The sequence below is a fragment of the Xyrauchen texanus genome, chromosome 9 (assembly GCF_025860055.1).
Source record: "Xyrauchen texanus isolate HMW12.3.18 chromosome 9, RBS_HiC_50CHRs, whole genome shotgun sequence".
In the NCBI taxonomy this organism is placed as follows: Eukaryota; Metazoa; Chordata; class Actinopteri; order Cypriniformes; family Catostomidae; genus Xyrauchen; species Xyrauchen texanus.
In genome coordinates, this window is record NC_068284.1 from 16,348,637 (window position 1) to 16,366,211 (window position 17,575).

The window sequence follows — 17,575 nt, forward strand, 5'->3', positions numbered from 1 at the left end:
TACATATATGTCAAAATATATGCACTATAACTGTATGTGTATGTTTATAAACTGTATACCCATACATCAGATTGCTGTGGATTTAATCACTGATACAGTTGAAATGTCACACACAGGTTACTTTGATCGCGTGTTTAAAGTATGTACAACAGGTTCTAAAATCATTGTTGCTCACATTACATCAATATTCTATTTTCTTCTCTGATATTATTAATGCTCATAGGGTGTTTGAGCATAATTGTACATAGTGGTACATGGTATGGTAACAAATATGATATAAGTTGTCAGAGAAAAACATTTCATTAGAATTTGAATGCAAAGACATCACAACCCTTACTGTGGCACTGCAATTGTACAGGGATTGTATCAAATGGTAACAACATGATATTGAAAGCAATGATCCATTGTATTTACATGGTATTTCAAGGCAGAGGTGCAAAAACCATATAAGGTATGCAATGCAGGGGCGCCAGCAGCTCACTAAAGGTGATGCAGTCATCCTCCTCAACCATACACCTCCCACGCCCTCACTTGACAGATAAATGAGGCACAAAATGTTGTTTTTCCTGCCTGCTTGGAAATGTGTAGTTGCTCCCCTGCTTCAAGGTACCTCAAAGAAAACCACAGTACATGTCCAAAAAACCATGTTACTCTTTGGTGCTTTTTAGTCAAATATGAATCAATGTTTAGTTTAGCAGTTACTTCTTCAAGCTGTGTAAATCAGCTGTCATAACTGCATAAATTTAAAGCATTTAGTAACAGTGCTGCAAACAAGTGTAAGTTGTATAATTTTGGTGTGCAAGTGCACTGCAATATATACTATTTACACACCACTGTATCTTAGGCTATTTAAGAATTCAGGACCCATTTTGTTTGTTTTAATCTTGCTATATGTGACTGCACATCTGTAACCACGTTTATTTTTCCTCACTGGAATCATGTTGTATTAAGCATCCATTTGATTTACACTTTTCTTTTGTGTTTTTGTCAACATCAGTAAAACTCTCTAGAGCAGGGGTATTCAATTAAAGTTCCAAGAGGTCCGGTCTCTACATTTCCTTCCCAGCAAAGGTCCAGACAGTAACTTACATGGTGTCAGTATACTGTAGCTATTCAATTAAGTAAGGAATGCTTAATACATTTTATGAAATAGTTATAAGTTAATAAGTTGTAAGGTGGCAGCAAAAGTATTTGTATAAGAAAAAAGAAAACATCATACTCAAAACAGTCTCTTAAAAATTAGGCAAGGATTATGACATTGGGGGCCCAAAGACAAACCCAAAGTAGTGGGTTTGGGAATATTCTACCAAAAGATTACAATATTTCAATAAGTTCATCAACCGAGTGCACTTTGATATGAATATTAAAAGATAACATCAACTGTTAGTTTTGAAGCTGAATGACAGCATTCCAGTATTTGTGTTTGAATATTTTTAGATTCCTAAGGGGCATAGCAGGCCTTGTGACTACAGAAAGATACATTATGGGGTTCAGGTGTTGCCCCCCCCCAAATGTGGAAAATGTAAAAGTATGAATGGAACATTTTTATATTTTCTTTAAAGTGAAAATCTACCATCAACAAACAATATACCTCACAATCAGATAAGTAGGACTATAAATGGAATATAAATATTAAATAATGCAGACATTCTCATGAGAACTCCACTACACTACTAGTAATATCACATTTCTTTTTGTCATCTATGCCAGAGATTATGACATCTTAATCACAAAAATAATCTGTTTGTGAAAGTATTTTTAAATACATTTTTTTAAACTTTAAACATGCTGATCATAATAAAGGCAATTTTAGAAAAAACTTGATCGTTAAAGGCGCTCTGGAAGCACGTTGTCCTGGTTTTACTGAAAGGTCGGATTCAGTTCAGACACAAGAAGTTGACTTTGCTTCATTCTTGTTTATGTTTTAGTGAAAGATGCCAGTATCTATGTTGCTGCTCACTGTATTTTTCTGCTACGGACTAATGCACGTGATTGGATAGGACGTGGCCCCGGGCAGGTGTTTCTTCACCACTGCTAGAGACAGAGAGGCTGTGCTGGTAAATGGCGCCCAGTCAGTCATGTTTGAAAACTGTCGCAAATGTCACAAATTTATTGACTTCGATATCATTAAGTTTGGTGCTGTTCGGTCCGTATTGACCCTTTGCTCAGTCCAGACACAGACCTCGGTCCGCCATTTGAGTCACTGTCATTTAGAAATGCTGCTGCTTATTAAAATGGTGCTTACCCGGTGCTTTATCTGTTTAAAACTATTCAGACAAGGTTCATATATTTAATTTGTAATCTATACATGGTTGTGTACATAGTTTATAGATATTCTTCAAATCTACACTGGCGGCCTAATGTTTGGAATTATGTACAGTTTGGTACTTCAATTCACCAAAGTGGTATTCAGCTGATCAAAAAGTATAGTCCGGACATTACTGATGTAAAAAAAACAGCAACATCACTATTTGAAAAAAAAAAAAAAAAGAAGTAATTTCTGATCAAGTCTAGACAGACTCCATTTCCAGCAGCCATCACTCCAGCACCTTATCCTTGAGTAATCATGCTAAATTGCTAATTTGGTACTAGAAAATCACTTGCCATTAGATCAAACACAGTTGAAAGCTATTTGGTTTGTTAAATGAAGCTTAACATTGTCTTTGTGTTTGTTTTTGAGTTGCCACCGTATGCAATAGACTGGCATGTCTTCAAGTTTAAAGATCTTTATTGTCATCTGTGCTTTGTTTTGCACAAGAAATCCTTATTTTGTAAACTCCTCTCAAAAATCTGGGGTAACAAGGCATAGAAAGAAAAACAAAACAACAACAACAATTTAATATAGTAAAAATCAACATAATATAAAAAATATGCACAATAAAAGCAATACCCAACATTAAAAATACATAAATATAAATACGAAAGAGATGCAGTGCAGGTACCAATAAAGTGACCAGTAGTGTTAATATGTCAGTGACTATCATTGCATTAAGAAATGTATGGATAATAGTCCAGTTGGTAAAGTGCAGAATGTAGTTTAGCAGGGGGTGGTCTTAACCTGATGGCACAGGTGGAAGTGGCAGTGGATGTCGACTATTGATCATCCTGATGGCCTCAGAATATAAGCTGTCCCGGAGTCTGGAAGTTCTGGCTGCAGTATTTCGAAACCGCTTGCCAGACTTCATGAGGGAAAGGAATGTATGGGCAGGAAGGGTGGGATCAGTGATAACATTACTTGCCCATTTGAACATTATTTTATTGTAGATGTCCTGAAGTAAGGGGAGATTCATCCCTGTGATTTTCTGGGCTAAACTTAATACCCTCTGCAATGCCTTCCTCTCTTGTGCTGTGCTGTTGCCACACCACACAGTTATGCAACAGGTTAACACACTTTCTACAGTACATCTGTAAAAGTTGTTGAGTTGTGGTGACATGCCAAACTTCCACAGTTTCTGAAGGAAGTACATCCTCTGACTGGCCTTCTTAACCAACTGCGTTGTGTTCTTTGTCCACTTTAAGTCCTTGCTGATGTGGACACAGAGGAACTTGTAGCTTTCCACTCTCTCTACCTCAGAGTCTCCATCATTAGTGGTAGATGGAATTGCTCACCCCTCCTCATGTCCACAACCATCTCCTTGGTCTTGCTGATGTTCAGTGTGAGATTGTTAGCCTCAAACCATGTGACCAATTCTGACACTTCTCTCCTGTAGGCCATCTCATCATTGACTGTGGTGTCATCAGCAAACTTTATGATGACATTGTTGGGTTGGGCAGCAACAGTCATGTGTGACGAGGGTGTACAGCATAGGGCTGATTACACACCCTTGAGGTGTGCCTTTCTGTTCATGATGAGGGTGCTAGAGGAGTGCTTTCCAAGACAAACATGTTGGGATCTACCAGTGAGGAAGTTCAGTATCCAGTTACACAGTGTAGGAGGTAACCCTAGGTTGTGCAGCTTGGCTATGAGTTTTGAGGGATGATAGTTGTAGTCAATAAAAGTAGTCTGGCATAACTGTCCTTATTTTCCAGGTTGGCTTGTATTGTGCGTATGGTAAATGAGATTGCATCCGCTGTGGATCTGTTTGTCCTGTGCGCAAACTGTAGTGTGTCATAGTGAGGTTGCTGGTATAATGCTCAGGATTTGGTCCTTGACGAGGCTCTCAAAATATTTCATGAGAACCGGTGTGAGAGCCACTGGCCTGTAGTCATTAAGGCAAGAGGCTGTGTCTGTCTTTGTGACAGGAATAATAGTGGTGGACTTAAAGCAGGATGGAACTGTAGCCAGGGTGAGGGAAAGATTGAAGATGTCAGTGGCTACGCTAGTCAGTTCTAAACCACATAGCCTGAGGGCACGTCCTGGGATGTTATCTGGACCTGCTGCCTTGCGTGTGTTCAATCTACTTAGTGACTTGTACACCTGTGTGAGTGACAATGTGAGTACTTGTTCCCCCTCATCATGAGCCACTTCCAGCATCGTCCAGGGCTCTGTTTTCAGGGCTTCGAAGTGTGCATAAAAGAGATTGTGCTCATCTGGCAGAGATACGGAGCTGTTTGCATATTTTGGGCCTTTTTAGTCTATGATGTGTGCTAGGCCTTGACACATTTTCCTAGAGTCATGAGCAGTGTAGTGATTTTCCAGTCTTTGACTGTACGACTTTTTGTCATCCTTTATACTCTTTCAAACATCATACCTTGTTTTGTTGTAAGCTACATGATCACCAGATTTCGAGGACCCCCTCGAAAACGAGATGTTTCATCTCAAGGGGTTATCCTCAACAATAAAATTCAAATTCAAATGCCCTAGAGCAAGCCCATAGATTGTAGCGGACCTGTGCAGTAATCCAAGGTTTCTGTTTAGGATATGTGCTAAGGACAATATTAGGTCAAAAATGGCAACAACAAAAAAGAAACCGCTTTCTCTAGAAACTCATCAGTCAATCATTGTTTTGTGGAATGAAAGCTATACAATGCTTGAAATTGTCAAAACACTTAACATTTCATTCAAAGATGTAGACTACAGTCTTCAAAGACAAAGGACAACTGGCTCAAACAAGGACAGACAGAGATGTGGAAGGTCAGATGTACAACTAAACAAGAGGAGAAGTACATCAGAGTATCTAGTTTGAGAAATAGACGCCTCGCATGTCCTTAGCTGACAACTTCATTGAATTCTACCCGCTCAACACCAGTTTCATGTACAACAGTAAAGAGAAGACTCAGGGGTTCAGGCCTTATGGGAAGAATTGCAAAGAAAAAGCCACTTTTGAAACAGGAAAACTAAAAGAAAAGGTGTGTGGGCAAAGAAACACAGACATTGGACAATAGATCATTGGAAAAGAATGTTATGGATCTTAACCCTATTGAGATTTATGGGATCAGATAGACTGTAAGGTGTGTGAGATGTGCCCAAAGTGACATCTATGGCTAGTGCTACAGGAAGCGTGGTGTGAAATGTCATCTGAGTATCTTGTCAAACTGACAACTAGAATGCCAAGGATCAGCAAAGCTGTCATTGCTGCACGTGGACGATTTTTTGAACACTTTGAAGTAGTTTACATTTTCTTTCAAATTGTAATAGTAATTTTCCCATTATTAATGTCCTGACTATACATTGTGATCAGTTTAATGCCACTTTGGTGAATTAAAGTACCAATTTCTTTCCATTAGAGCAAAATCTGTTCATTATTCCAAACTTTTGGCCACCATTGTATACAGTATGCTTAAATAATTAAACCTTTTATTTTTAAATTTACCTTTATTTTTAAATAATTTTTTGTTGCTGAGGGTATTAATTTAAATGAGAAATAAGTGTTGCATAAATTGAAAACAAGTGGATCCAGCTAGCCCATGAGATGAAATTAACTCTTATGTAATATTTATAAGGTATAAAAATGCAAGTTGGAAGCAAAACTCAGAGAAAAGGTCACTTGGTTTAAAAACCTACTACATTTGCATACCCAGTCTTTTGGTATCAATTACTGAGGCTGACCTCAAAATATCGTTCTGTATCACATTTTACAGAAAATAACTGAAAAATCGAATAAAAGCTACAATATAAGGCTGTACATTTAGACCCAAGTAGCTGACCAAGTACCTGTATATCATAAACTAAATAGTCAAATAGTGAGCAACTACATCTCAGTGGGAAGATATCTGAGCTTTTCTGCAGGATTAGATTTATCTAATCAGACAGTGGCATTATGGATAGGAGCTTGAAAGCTAAACTTCATTATTATTGTTGTTAATTATACAGATGTGGACTATAGCTAATGTGTTCGGATGTGTCTTGAATTCAGTCAAAGTTCCTTTAAAGGCAAGTTAGTCCACTCTGCGGCCATCTTTGGAACAATCCCAAGCAGCTATTTTTAATGGATACTAGTGGCATGAAAGATATGGAGATTTAAAAAAAAACTAAATTGGGGGGAGAAGGGGTATGTGTGAGGACAGCATCCGATAGAGTTTCCCTGGAGTAAGATGGTGCCCCTGTAGGGAGTAGGTGCACTACACAGACTGTGTAATATGCATATAGGGAGATGACACAACCGTGGTGGGTCTCATCTGCAAGAACGACGAGTCAGCATACAGAGAGGCGATGCAGCGGCTAATGGACTGGTGTAGAGCCAACAACCTGTCTCTGAATGTGGACAAATCAAAAGAGATGGTTGTTGACTTCAGGAGCGCACATAGTGAACACTCTACGCTGAACATCTGTGGAGACTGTCAAGAGCACCAAATTCCTTGGTGTTCACCTGGCAGAGAACCTCACCTGGTCCCTCAACATCAGCTCTATTACCAAGAAAGCCCAGCAGTGTCTCTACTTTCTTCGAAGGCTGAGAAAAGCACATCTCTCACCCCCCATCCTCACTACTGCTGCACTGTCTCTCATTGTGCCTATTGTCCTGTTCCTTTTAGTAATTTATTGTACTGTCCCGTACTTTTTGCACACGTTTGCACGTGTGGAAAAGCACTTTTTGTAGAAATGCACTTTATGTAGAAATGTTATTTAGACTGTGTAGTCTCATGTGGTTCTGTGTTTGTCCTATGTTGTTTTATGTAGCACCATGGTCCTGGAGGAACGTTGTCTTGTTTCACTGTGTACTGTACTAACTGTATATGGTTGAACGATAATAAAAAAACCACTTGACTTGACTTCATACATTGTTGAATCTTTGTAATTTTGTACATCTTTTTGAACATTTATATTTAACCTTTTGTTTTTTTTAATAAAAAAAAATCCATAGTTTTAGTTTAATGTGTGGATTTTCAGACGGCCCCTTAATATACCATTCACACTATTAGCATGTTTCAGCATAATGTATGAACTTTTCAGATGACCCTTTACCCACCATATGAAAAATGTCAGTGTTAAATGAAAAATCTGGAACAATTTAGCCGTGATGCCAGCTGACCTGCTTATGGGACAAATCGTGTCCTGTATTGATTCAATATGGGATGCATAATTTCATATTTCAATATGGGATGATCCCATGTTTTACGTGACGATCCCATGCTTTACGGTACACTCCTTTGTTCTATGGACGGGTGGCAACCCTACCTACAGGTCTAATACATTAGTGTGGATGCGGAAATTCACGAGTTTATCGAGAGAAATTGTACATCGGGAGTAAAGCGTGAGGAGGGGTGGAAAAACAGGAGAAACCCTGTAAAATCAGGAGTGTTGGCAGGTATGACTTGAATGGGGAAAGACTGAAATCTCCATAAATTTTGGCCAAGCTTAAGATCAAAGAACATATTTTAAATCAGCAGTAAAATCTGACAATAATGGTATCATAAATTAGCTTGTTTAGCTCAGATCATGCTAAAAAAGCTGGTCCAGCTATTGCGCATGCTCATTCTTGAGTTGATTGACATGTGATTTCTGTATATAAAAGGTTATTGATTTTTTCCTTGTAAGGGTGCACTATAAGCAGACTGTGTAGGAAACTAACTCCCTAGGGAGGCACCAGAAAGTCCACTGGCTGCCCTTACTCTCACGTTTTACGTTATTCAAGGACCCGAAAGCAGTTACGAAACACAGATGATCGCTTCACGCTCATATCACGTGAACTCTGTGTAGGGCATCAATTTGGCCAGCGTTGACCCTGCTCCCATTCATTTTAATACCAGTGATCCATCGCTGGCTAAATAGTCTCTTAATCAGTTCACTCTGATTACTCAGGATTGTGATGGGTGAACTCATACTGTTTATAAATGGTGTGCATCTCTTCTACACAAAGACAATTGTGAAAGAGATTGTTGGGAAACTCAGTAAATGGAAGTCTATCAATTTGTAAATGCTCTTTTCATTACCTTCACTATGTAGCGGTAAAGCCTTTATACATTTACAAGCAAAAACAAGAAGTATCTATTTTTAGTCGGGCTGCAGTAAAGTCCATGAATAACTCAACAGGGCAAATTTGGGACCAGATGTTAAAAAGTTAATGATTTGCCATCAGAAATTTATGTCTTATCCACACCTCTTTGAAAATGTTAAATGTAAGACAATTAGCCTACTTCATGGTCAGGAATGAGAGCAACCAATGTTTGAAACATAAGCCTCTGAAGGTTAATTTCTGTACAGAGAGTCATCAGTGGAGATTGCTGAAAGAGTGGAGAACTTCTTTCATTCTTGCAATGAAATGGCTTTAATAGAATTTCTTTTCACATTTTCAGTTTTGATTTAAAAGACCACTTTGCAATTTATAGTGTTTAGTCCATGTACTGTATCTTAAAAAATAAATTTGAGGCCACCTATATGTTAGTGTACTCCTAAAAGTTGACAAAATAAACTTCTAGCAAATTAAGACATTTAAAATGTGCAATTTCTTCAATGCAACACAATTAAAGAAATCTCAGACAGAATGTTAGCCTTAGTCACCATTTACTGTCACTGCATGTTTGTTCCTCCATATTTTTAAAGGGAATGGTGACTGTCAGTCCCTAACATTATGTCTAATATCTTTTTTGGGTTCCAAAATACACAAAGAGGTGGGAAATTATGACAGAACATTAATTTATGGTTTAAATATCACGTTGAGGATGCTTGTCAGATTTGGACGAATCTGTCAATTAGAAGTTTGGAAACCAGTTTATAGTAATTATTATGGTGAAAAACGAGAACAATGTCCCATAGGCCCAATTATATGTAATGCGGAACAAAACAAAACAAGATCATGCTTTATTAATGCCAACTGTCACTATTTCAAAAGTCCTGTCGCTTTTTAAAATCCTGTATGGATTCTCAGATCATTGTAGTTTCAGTATTTTCGGTAATTAGTTCTGTACACTAAGGGCAAACTATAGGGCAAAAGCATATTAGGCTTTTTTAAGTTCAGAGCTTGTATTCTGTTGTCCATGAGAAAAACATGCCACATCTGTCAAACGCAGAAATGCTGTGCGGGCACAGACATACTGTCAGCTCGTGCTCCAGAAGTCAAACACACAATACGGCAGAGAAAAAGACATTTACACTTCACACTGATGTTTATATGCATTTATACATTTGGAACTGAGATACTGCAGCACTGATATAAAATGTATACTTATAAACGGAGGTCATAATTTACATAGTTACAGAATTACCCTGAAAATGACCATGATACAGACAAGCCCACATTATCGTAATAGCCGAAACTTACCGTGCTGCAATTCTAATCTAAAAAAGTTTAATTTGAATATCCGCTTGTCTTGGTGTAAAAGGCGCTGCATGACAAAACTACTCTTTTTCATAATGTGGAGTGATGAGAGTGTTTATTTGGCACACTTAATTCTGCTGCAGTAGTGGACTCGACTCCAGTTACAGAGCGCAGCTGTAAAGTTCTGCTGTCGTAAATATCCCTTTCAAAAGTCACCCTTTGTAACAAATTAAAAGTAAAAAGAAATTTGTTTGAAATTTACTTGTGTGAAAAGTACCCACCTTTAAATATACTCATGCAGGGTATTACATATATAATTTAGAGACGTGAACGGGATTAGTTATGCAGGGTATTTTGCAAGCATTTTAAATTTAGAAGGGAATTTAGGGTCTCAAAATATGTGAACTATGAACTAAATTAAACTGTCCTTATTAGGTAAGGAAATGTATAACGGAATTAGTTGTGTTCGACAACCATTATAAATTAGAGGAATGACAAATAACTAGATTATTTGTCTTTAATAGAATCTCCACCATTGAAATCCTAATACAACGTCTTGTTGTATCAGCTCACAATTTCTACTGTAAGGAATTATCTTAAATAATTATTATAAAAAAAATTATTAAATAATTGTGATTAATTCACATATTGGAGTGATATAATTTTCATGGCTTATTGAAAATAATTTCACATGTATATAGGTACAGCTTTGAAGCGAAATCTTGTAGAAACAGGAATGAGATTATTTATCAAAATATACCACAGTCAATCATCTTTGAATACAAACTTTATTGCTATTCCAAACATAATATCATATCAGTGCCTGTATTTAACCTGCGTTCGAGTAAATATATCTCTTTAGACTCTATTAAAGCCCGCACCTCTCTTGGCCGCTCTTCTTTTAAATTTTCTGCTGCAAATGATTGGAACACTTTACAAAAGTCTCTGAAATTAGAATCCACTGTTTCGATCGCTACCTTTAAAGTTTTACTGTCAAATTTATTGACGGACCACTGCACATGTTGATGTTGATGCTCTTTGCGAACAAAGACTTATGTATTTTTGCACATATTCAACTAAATGGCTGTCACTGCATTTACTTGCACATTATCATTTTACCCATGTTGGACTGTACTATTATCTGACTGCTATTTCTTTTGCACTGCCATTTTACATTTTTTAAACTATCAAGTCTTTTAATTTCTATTCATATATATTGTCCAGTACCTTTTAACTGAATCTGAATGTTTTCTATATTCATGACTGTGTAATTGTATGTTGGTATGTCATGTGTAATTGTATGTCGCCTTGTACCCTGCGCCTTATCTTGGCCAGGTCGCGGTTGCAAATGAGAACCTGTTCTCAACCGATTAACCTGGTTAAATAAAGGTAAAATAAAATAAAAAATAAAACTAATCTAACACATAAAACATGAAACCGGTTTGTAAATGACAGAATTTGAAATAAACGATCAATACAGTGAACATGAACTTTTTGGAGTCTGTTGACAATGCCTTAAGAACCATTTAACCTTCTTTGAGTCTACATCGATTTGCTATCGGATTACCCAAATTATTTAATTAATACACCACCACTTTGAGCACAATACTGGAGATGTACTTGCTTGTCTTTGTGGTGTTTCCTTGCGTTATTTGTGTGGCTTGGTTCTTGGTTGAAAGTTCATTCCGTCGATGTTTTAACTTCTGTGTGATCGAATTTAGTGTCTGTATGAATTAGTTTAGCTGTGAAGCGAGGCCTTCTCATGGGTTTGTGAACCATAGAGATCGATGAGCTTTCTCGGGACGTCGAGTCCCGAGCTCCCTCGGACCTCACATGGAGTCAGAGCGAAATCTGAGCAGTCAGCGAAGCAGAAGATGAAGCATCCGGAGAAGAGTGAAGGGAGAAGCAAGAGAGAAGAGAGCAAGAGAATGTGTTCTTCCTGTTTGGAACTATATGAATTAAAATTGGCCGCATCCCCCAAAGGTGTCCTGCGCCAATCAGAAGTGACTTTTCAGAGTCACATGGTCAACTGGGCTGTCTTTTCCGACAGTCGAGTTATGGTCCTTTGTTTGAGACTTTTAGAAATTTCCCGCTCAAAAATACTTCATATTTAATCATGAGCTTTTATATCTTGAGAATGGTACAAGAGACATGATATTCATTTTCACCAGATTTCTTTTCATACCCAAACAAATGCTTACATACTAAACCTGACATTGTTATACATGTAGGTAATAAAACGTGAAAATCCCTGGTTACAAAATCCTATTGGTTTTACATATCATTGTATTTTATCAAGTTAAACCTTATAATATCCATTCTTAGTAGAATCATATGAATCATACAAAATTAAAGATTATATTTATCAATTATAGGTGGTTGCACATAGTTACAAACATTTTTAAGAGGTCCATCAGTCTATAATCATAAATTTTTCAGGTACAAACTTTACCACAGTTCAAAGTCATTTTCAGCATTATCTAGCAAGGCTAGATTAAGATGAAATATTTTAGAGTTGTGCAAATCTGATGGTCCTTGTAACCTTACACAGAACAGCCTGATGTGGGGGTTCCGTCTGAAGGCCGGTAATTTATGACGTGGAAACATTATAAACTGAAAGGCTGGATTTTTTCCAAAAGTTACTCAAGTAAATGTAATGGAGTAAATGTAGCCCATTACTACCCACCTCTGAAAGTCAACATGGTAAACCTTCTTCTATAAAACTCTAGCGAGATTCATATTTGCTGCTACTGAGGTTAAGGTTGGGAGGTTACGGGTAAGGTTTTGGCTAGTAAACACAGTGTATGAATGTTGCATGTCAGGGATGGACTGGGAACAGAAATCGGCCCTGGATTTTACATTGCAACTGGGGGAGGGCGGGGGGGGTTCGCTGTCCTGTTCTGCATATCACGGCACCGTTTTGGGGTTCCGTTCTGGATAACGTGTCGGCTCATTTTAGCTTTTCGCGGCCTACCCACCGGACCCCTCGGTTCTCCCAATGGCCAGTCCTCCCCTGATTGGCCCCAAAGTGCGTTTTCCCACCAGGAAAAATGCCTGGTATGCCAGATTACCACTCCAGACCTGTTGCATGTGAATCTTGTGAAACTTTGCACAGAACAAGTGTCACCATCTAGACACAACCCCATTTCATGTGTTTCACCTTATCAATGTGAAGTAGTGCTTATTGCTTGAGGATGACATGGGTGAATTTAACTTTGTAAGCCCGTTTATCGGTCCAATGCCGGTCTCCAATAATACGGGTGAAGGTCTCTGCGCGTTACAGTCTTTCTTGTACGCAACACAACAATATTAAATGAAATACATTTTCTCTTATGTATTATCTCGTTATTTCATCTGACTCCATAAATGAAAAAGGTTTTTAATGATATCTGAGTATCATTAAAAGTGAGCGAATGTTTGATTATTCCTTTAACTCTTTAATTGTACTTTACCCGTTTCGATTAAGAAACTATGTCGCTTTGAGGTCCTCGTGTTTTTCTCTACACCGTGGTCTCACGATCACAAGCGGCCAGTATTGGATCATCAAACAGAGGTAATTGCTATATACCTGAGATCGGTCACGTTCACATATACACAATCAAAGATACTTCAGTATAGCCCCATGGAATTGCATACACTTGAATGTAACTTAACGTTTTCTTCAGTAGAGGTCACGGCCACTATTACAGATGTAAGTTGACCATCATAACTTCTCTTGTAATAGCTTTAGATTGGCCATGCGTGGTTTCCCTCGTACACTTATCTGGAGAAACATCAAATTAAAACAGAGGTAAGACACCCAGATTTAGATTGGTCAAGCAGCGTTTGCTGTTCTAAACGGAAATTCCCTTTTTGTCTTTGCAAACCAAGTACACTTGAATCGATGCCAAATATTAGTCGTCACTAATCTGACGCAGACTTGCGGTAACATACGAATCGTTTAATCTGTTTGGGAAACACAATGTCAGAGTCAGTCAGAATAAAATCAAATGTTGACAATTTATTGACCAGGTAACATAATCAATTCATCAATTCCAATTAGACATTGATAAGTCAAAGTTAGACATTTTATCAAAACATAAGAAATACGAATTGCAATCACCTGAAATAAACTACAAACAGTAAACTGTTTGGGATCGTCTGATTACAGAGAGCCCTGAGCAATGTGTCGCCTCTCCTTAAATACCCAGATAATTCAACATGCTTACCAAATGGTGGTGTCTGTCATTATAATTAGATTTTGGTCCCCTGTTGAGGGGTTCCTGTAGATTAACATACAGGAGGTATGGAGGATCTGGGGAGGGCACACCTTTAAGGGGCACACCACATTTCACATATTTTATAACTTCTTTTAGCTTTTCATTATGGCTGGGAGGATGAGACCAGTTTATCAGGCGCACTGAGAGACTTTAAATGATACCAAACATGTTATAGTTACTTTTTGTACACACTTCACATTGCATAGGTTTTTAGTGAGCTTTAAGTGAGGAGGAGGAATAAGATGAAGATACTTTAGAAGGGAGGTGTTAGCTGCACAGTATGTTGCATCTCGGATGTTGCTGTTACATCTGCGAGAGTGAGTTCAGATGTTAATTCTCATGAGAGCCTTTTGTTTTCTCGAGGAGTAGCCCAGACTCACTGGCACCCGCCTTACAACTTCAAAGACAACATTATGAATTAGGTATAAATAATCTCTTTATCATTATTAACACAGGTTGATGGTACATATTCTTTTGGTTATTGTGCATTTAATTTCCACTGTAATAAATGTTCAGGAGGCGCTATATACTATAGATAGGACTGTATGTATACTAGAGGTCGATTTTAGTATCAAAATGCCACCTCAACACTGTCCTCCAGATGCAAGTATGAAAACATTATCATTCTTTGGCAGTCACCATCGTTAAAAATCACCGGCACTCATTGGCTGAAGATATAGGAAGAGAGGAAAGCTAATTAATGCTGATTCTTTTTTTGTCAGCCAACTCTTATCTTGCAGTATTGCCATTCAGACAGCTGCATTCCTTGGCTGTCAGAAGGAGATAATCCAGCCTGTCAGTTTCCTCTGGGCTGCTGCACAGTGCTTTTCTAATCTGGGGCATTCTTCCCAGCTGGTGCAAATCAGTCCAGGAATATACACGTGTGAAGACACACTGAACACATCCTATAAAAAATCACCACAAACTAACTTGTTCAAAATCATCCTTTAGGACAGGGGTTCTCAACCTTTTGCAAGCTGGGCCCCCCCAAAAGCTGGTTCATTGCAGTTGGGGCCCCAGTGCCTCCGCCCGCCCATGCTTTATTGTTGTTATTATTATTATTATTATTATTATTATTATTATTATTATTATAATTGGCAGTAGCACCAGACTTCTAATGTGAGCTTGCAGGCATTATTATTATTATTATTATTATTATTATTATGAGTAGTAGTAGGCCTATCATCATTACTAGGCTATTGCTATATAATTATATGAGGTTACATGCTTTATTGTTGTTATTATTATTATTATTATTATTATTATTATTATCATCAGTAGGCCTATTATCATTACTAGGCTATTGCTATAATTGGGAATTGGCACCAGACCTCTGATATTAATTTATGCTTTATTATTGTTATTATTACTAGGCCTAATAGTAGGCATCATCTGCATTTTTTACAGAAGCTTGCTGGTAGGTGATGTTAATGTGAGACCTGAGCCTGCTTTGCCTTGCAAAGATCCTCAATTCTTGGCTCAATGTTTGATAAACATAGCCTCAAATCATCCTCGATTTGTGCATGATTATGGAATTTCGTTTTGAGTGCAGTCATTTTTGAGAATCCTGCCTCACACAAATATGTCGACGCGAAAGGAAGGAGAATCTTCAAGGCGACGTCACAGAGTTCAGGGTATTCCTGCATCAATGCTGCCCAGAATGACGAAAGAGGGCAGGAGCTAAAGAGTTCCTTCAGTCTACTGTCACTCTTCAGCTCAATAAGCTGTTCCTGCATATCAATTGATAGCTTGTTTGCTGTGCACACAAACGGATCTCGAACCCATGCAAAAGAGCGATAATCCTCTTTAAAGTACGTCGCAAATTGTTTTCTCATTGCTGACAGGTGCTCAGACGCTGATTGAAATAGGGAGGAGAAATCGTGTGACGTGCCTGCATCAGTGATAAAGTCTGCAAGGCTGGGGAACATGTCGCAATTCCCTCGACTGATGCAGCCATGCCAGAGGTCTAGTTTTTGTGTGAAGGCGTGCACTTTGTCTGCAAGGAGCAAAATATGAGTTTCGCGGCCTTGCAAAGACAGGTTGAAATCAAACAAATGAGCGCCGTTTATGATCGCAGCACACACAAATAAACTAAGTCTATGATCGCAGCACACACAAATAAACTAAATTGACATACTGCAGTTAAATTTCAAAATGTGGTGTTTTTATATTTATAACATTTGAATACAGTTCAGCAACATACATCACGACCTGACGACCAAGAGAGCTGACAATTGACCATCACTTAATTTACCATCACCTCACGATTGAAAATGTGACACTGATTTCATATGACAGTTCAACAAACAAGTTAATAATATTAAGTCACTTACATTTTAGACGAAATAATGACTGTTTTGGTCTATTTTAGCAGCGAAAATAGATCCGATGAATCCAAACAAAGATCACAGCATAGCCATAGCGCATCTCACAGCACTACTCAATCGTGTTTTGAATGATTCAGTGTTGTGAACGAATCGGTTGAGTCAAAGATTCAATGACCCATTCACAAACATCTGTCTCATTCTTGATGAATCGGCCGTTTGAACGAATCGTTTGAATGAACGACTCAATGACTCGCTTAATGAAACCGCTTATCACCTGCATTTGCACTCACTATCGGCAAACCAATCAAATTTGTTCAAAACTTTTTTTTTTAAATCAGTCCAAACACATTTTAATTTTTATTCAGGAGTTATGTATATACAAAACTATAACTTTTTATGACAGTAGTTTAGTGATAAAAAAAATGTGCCCAAAAAAAAGTTTTTCCCAGTTTTTTCCAGTCCCTTCCATCGTAGCCTACTCGCGCCCCACCAGTTGAGAACCACTGCTTTAGGACATGGAAACTAAAGGCTTAAAGACATTCTTTACACTTAAGTTATTATGAACCATGATTTGCTACTTTTATATCCCTAGTCAGTTGCAGGTAATAGTCTTTTGGGGGGGAGGGACATTCTCATTCTAGAGAGCATTTGATTGGACAAAAAATTCTATGCACACTTGAGTACAAGATGTCAAAATTATTTTTGGTCTGTTCTTCCAGAAGAGAAAAACTGTAAAATATGAATGTGTAAATCTGATTAAGGTTAATTTTGACAACTTTTAAGGGTGCACTATCATATAGATTGCCTTAAAGCTAAAAGCCACAAAACTCCAGTTTTGCTTTCAATTGATCATCATTACACTCCAGCTTTTAAGCACGATGCCATCTGGTCCTTCAAGAATTCATCTCAGCATTGTCAAATTCTGTGACATTGAATTTTGAGGAAAATTGACAATGGATAATGTTTATCAAAATACATAGGAATTTATGCAGTGTTTCATCATCCCTTTGAAGGAATCAATATTCTTTATAAGTTTAGTTTCTGTACACATTATAAAAGTACTCTTAAAAACTCAGTAAATAAATAAATAATTAGGAGAGAAAAAAATAAAAGAGGAAAATTAAATAATAAGCCTATTTGAGGACAATATGCAATTATTTTTCCCTGTTCATACAGCAGATAGAAACAGTTCATAGGGTATGTGTACTGTGTTTACAATCCCTATACAGTCCTTGGCTTGCAATGTATCATGTCATCTGTGCATAAAGATGTTGTATTTGCATCTTCTGCAGGATGAATATTTCAGATGTCTTTCATTGTTAATACATATCATTCCTCTTTTAGAGGGGGTAGA

At 37.7% G+C, this 17,575-nt stretch overlaps 1 protein-coding gene across 1 annotated transcript in view; it reads left to right on the forward strand.

Moving 5' to 3' along the window:
• Positions 1-17,575, forward strand: part of slc44a5a (solute carrier family 44 member 5a) — a 100,999-nt gene that overhangs the window by 760 nt on the left and 82,664 nt on the right. The window lies entirely within an intron of this gene.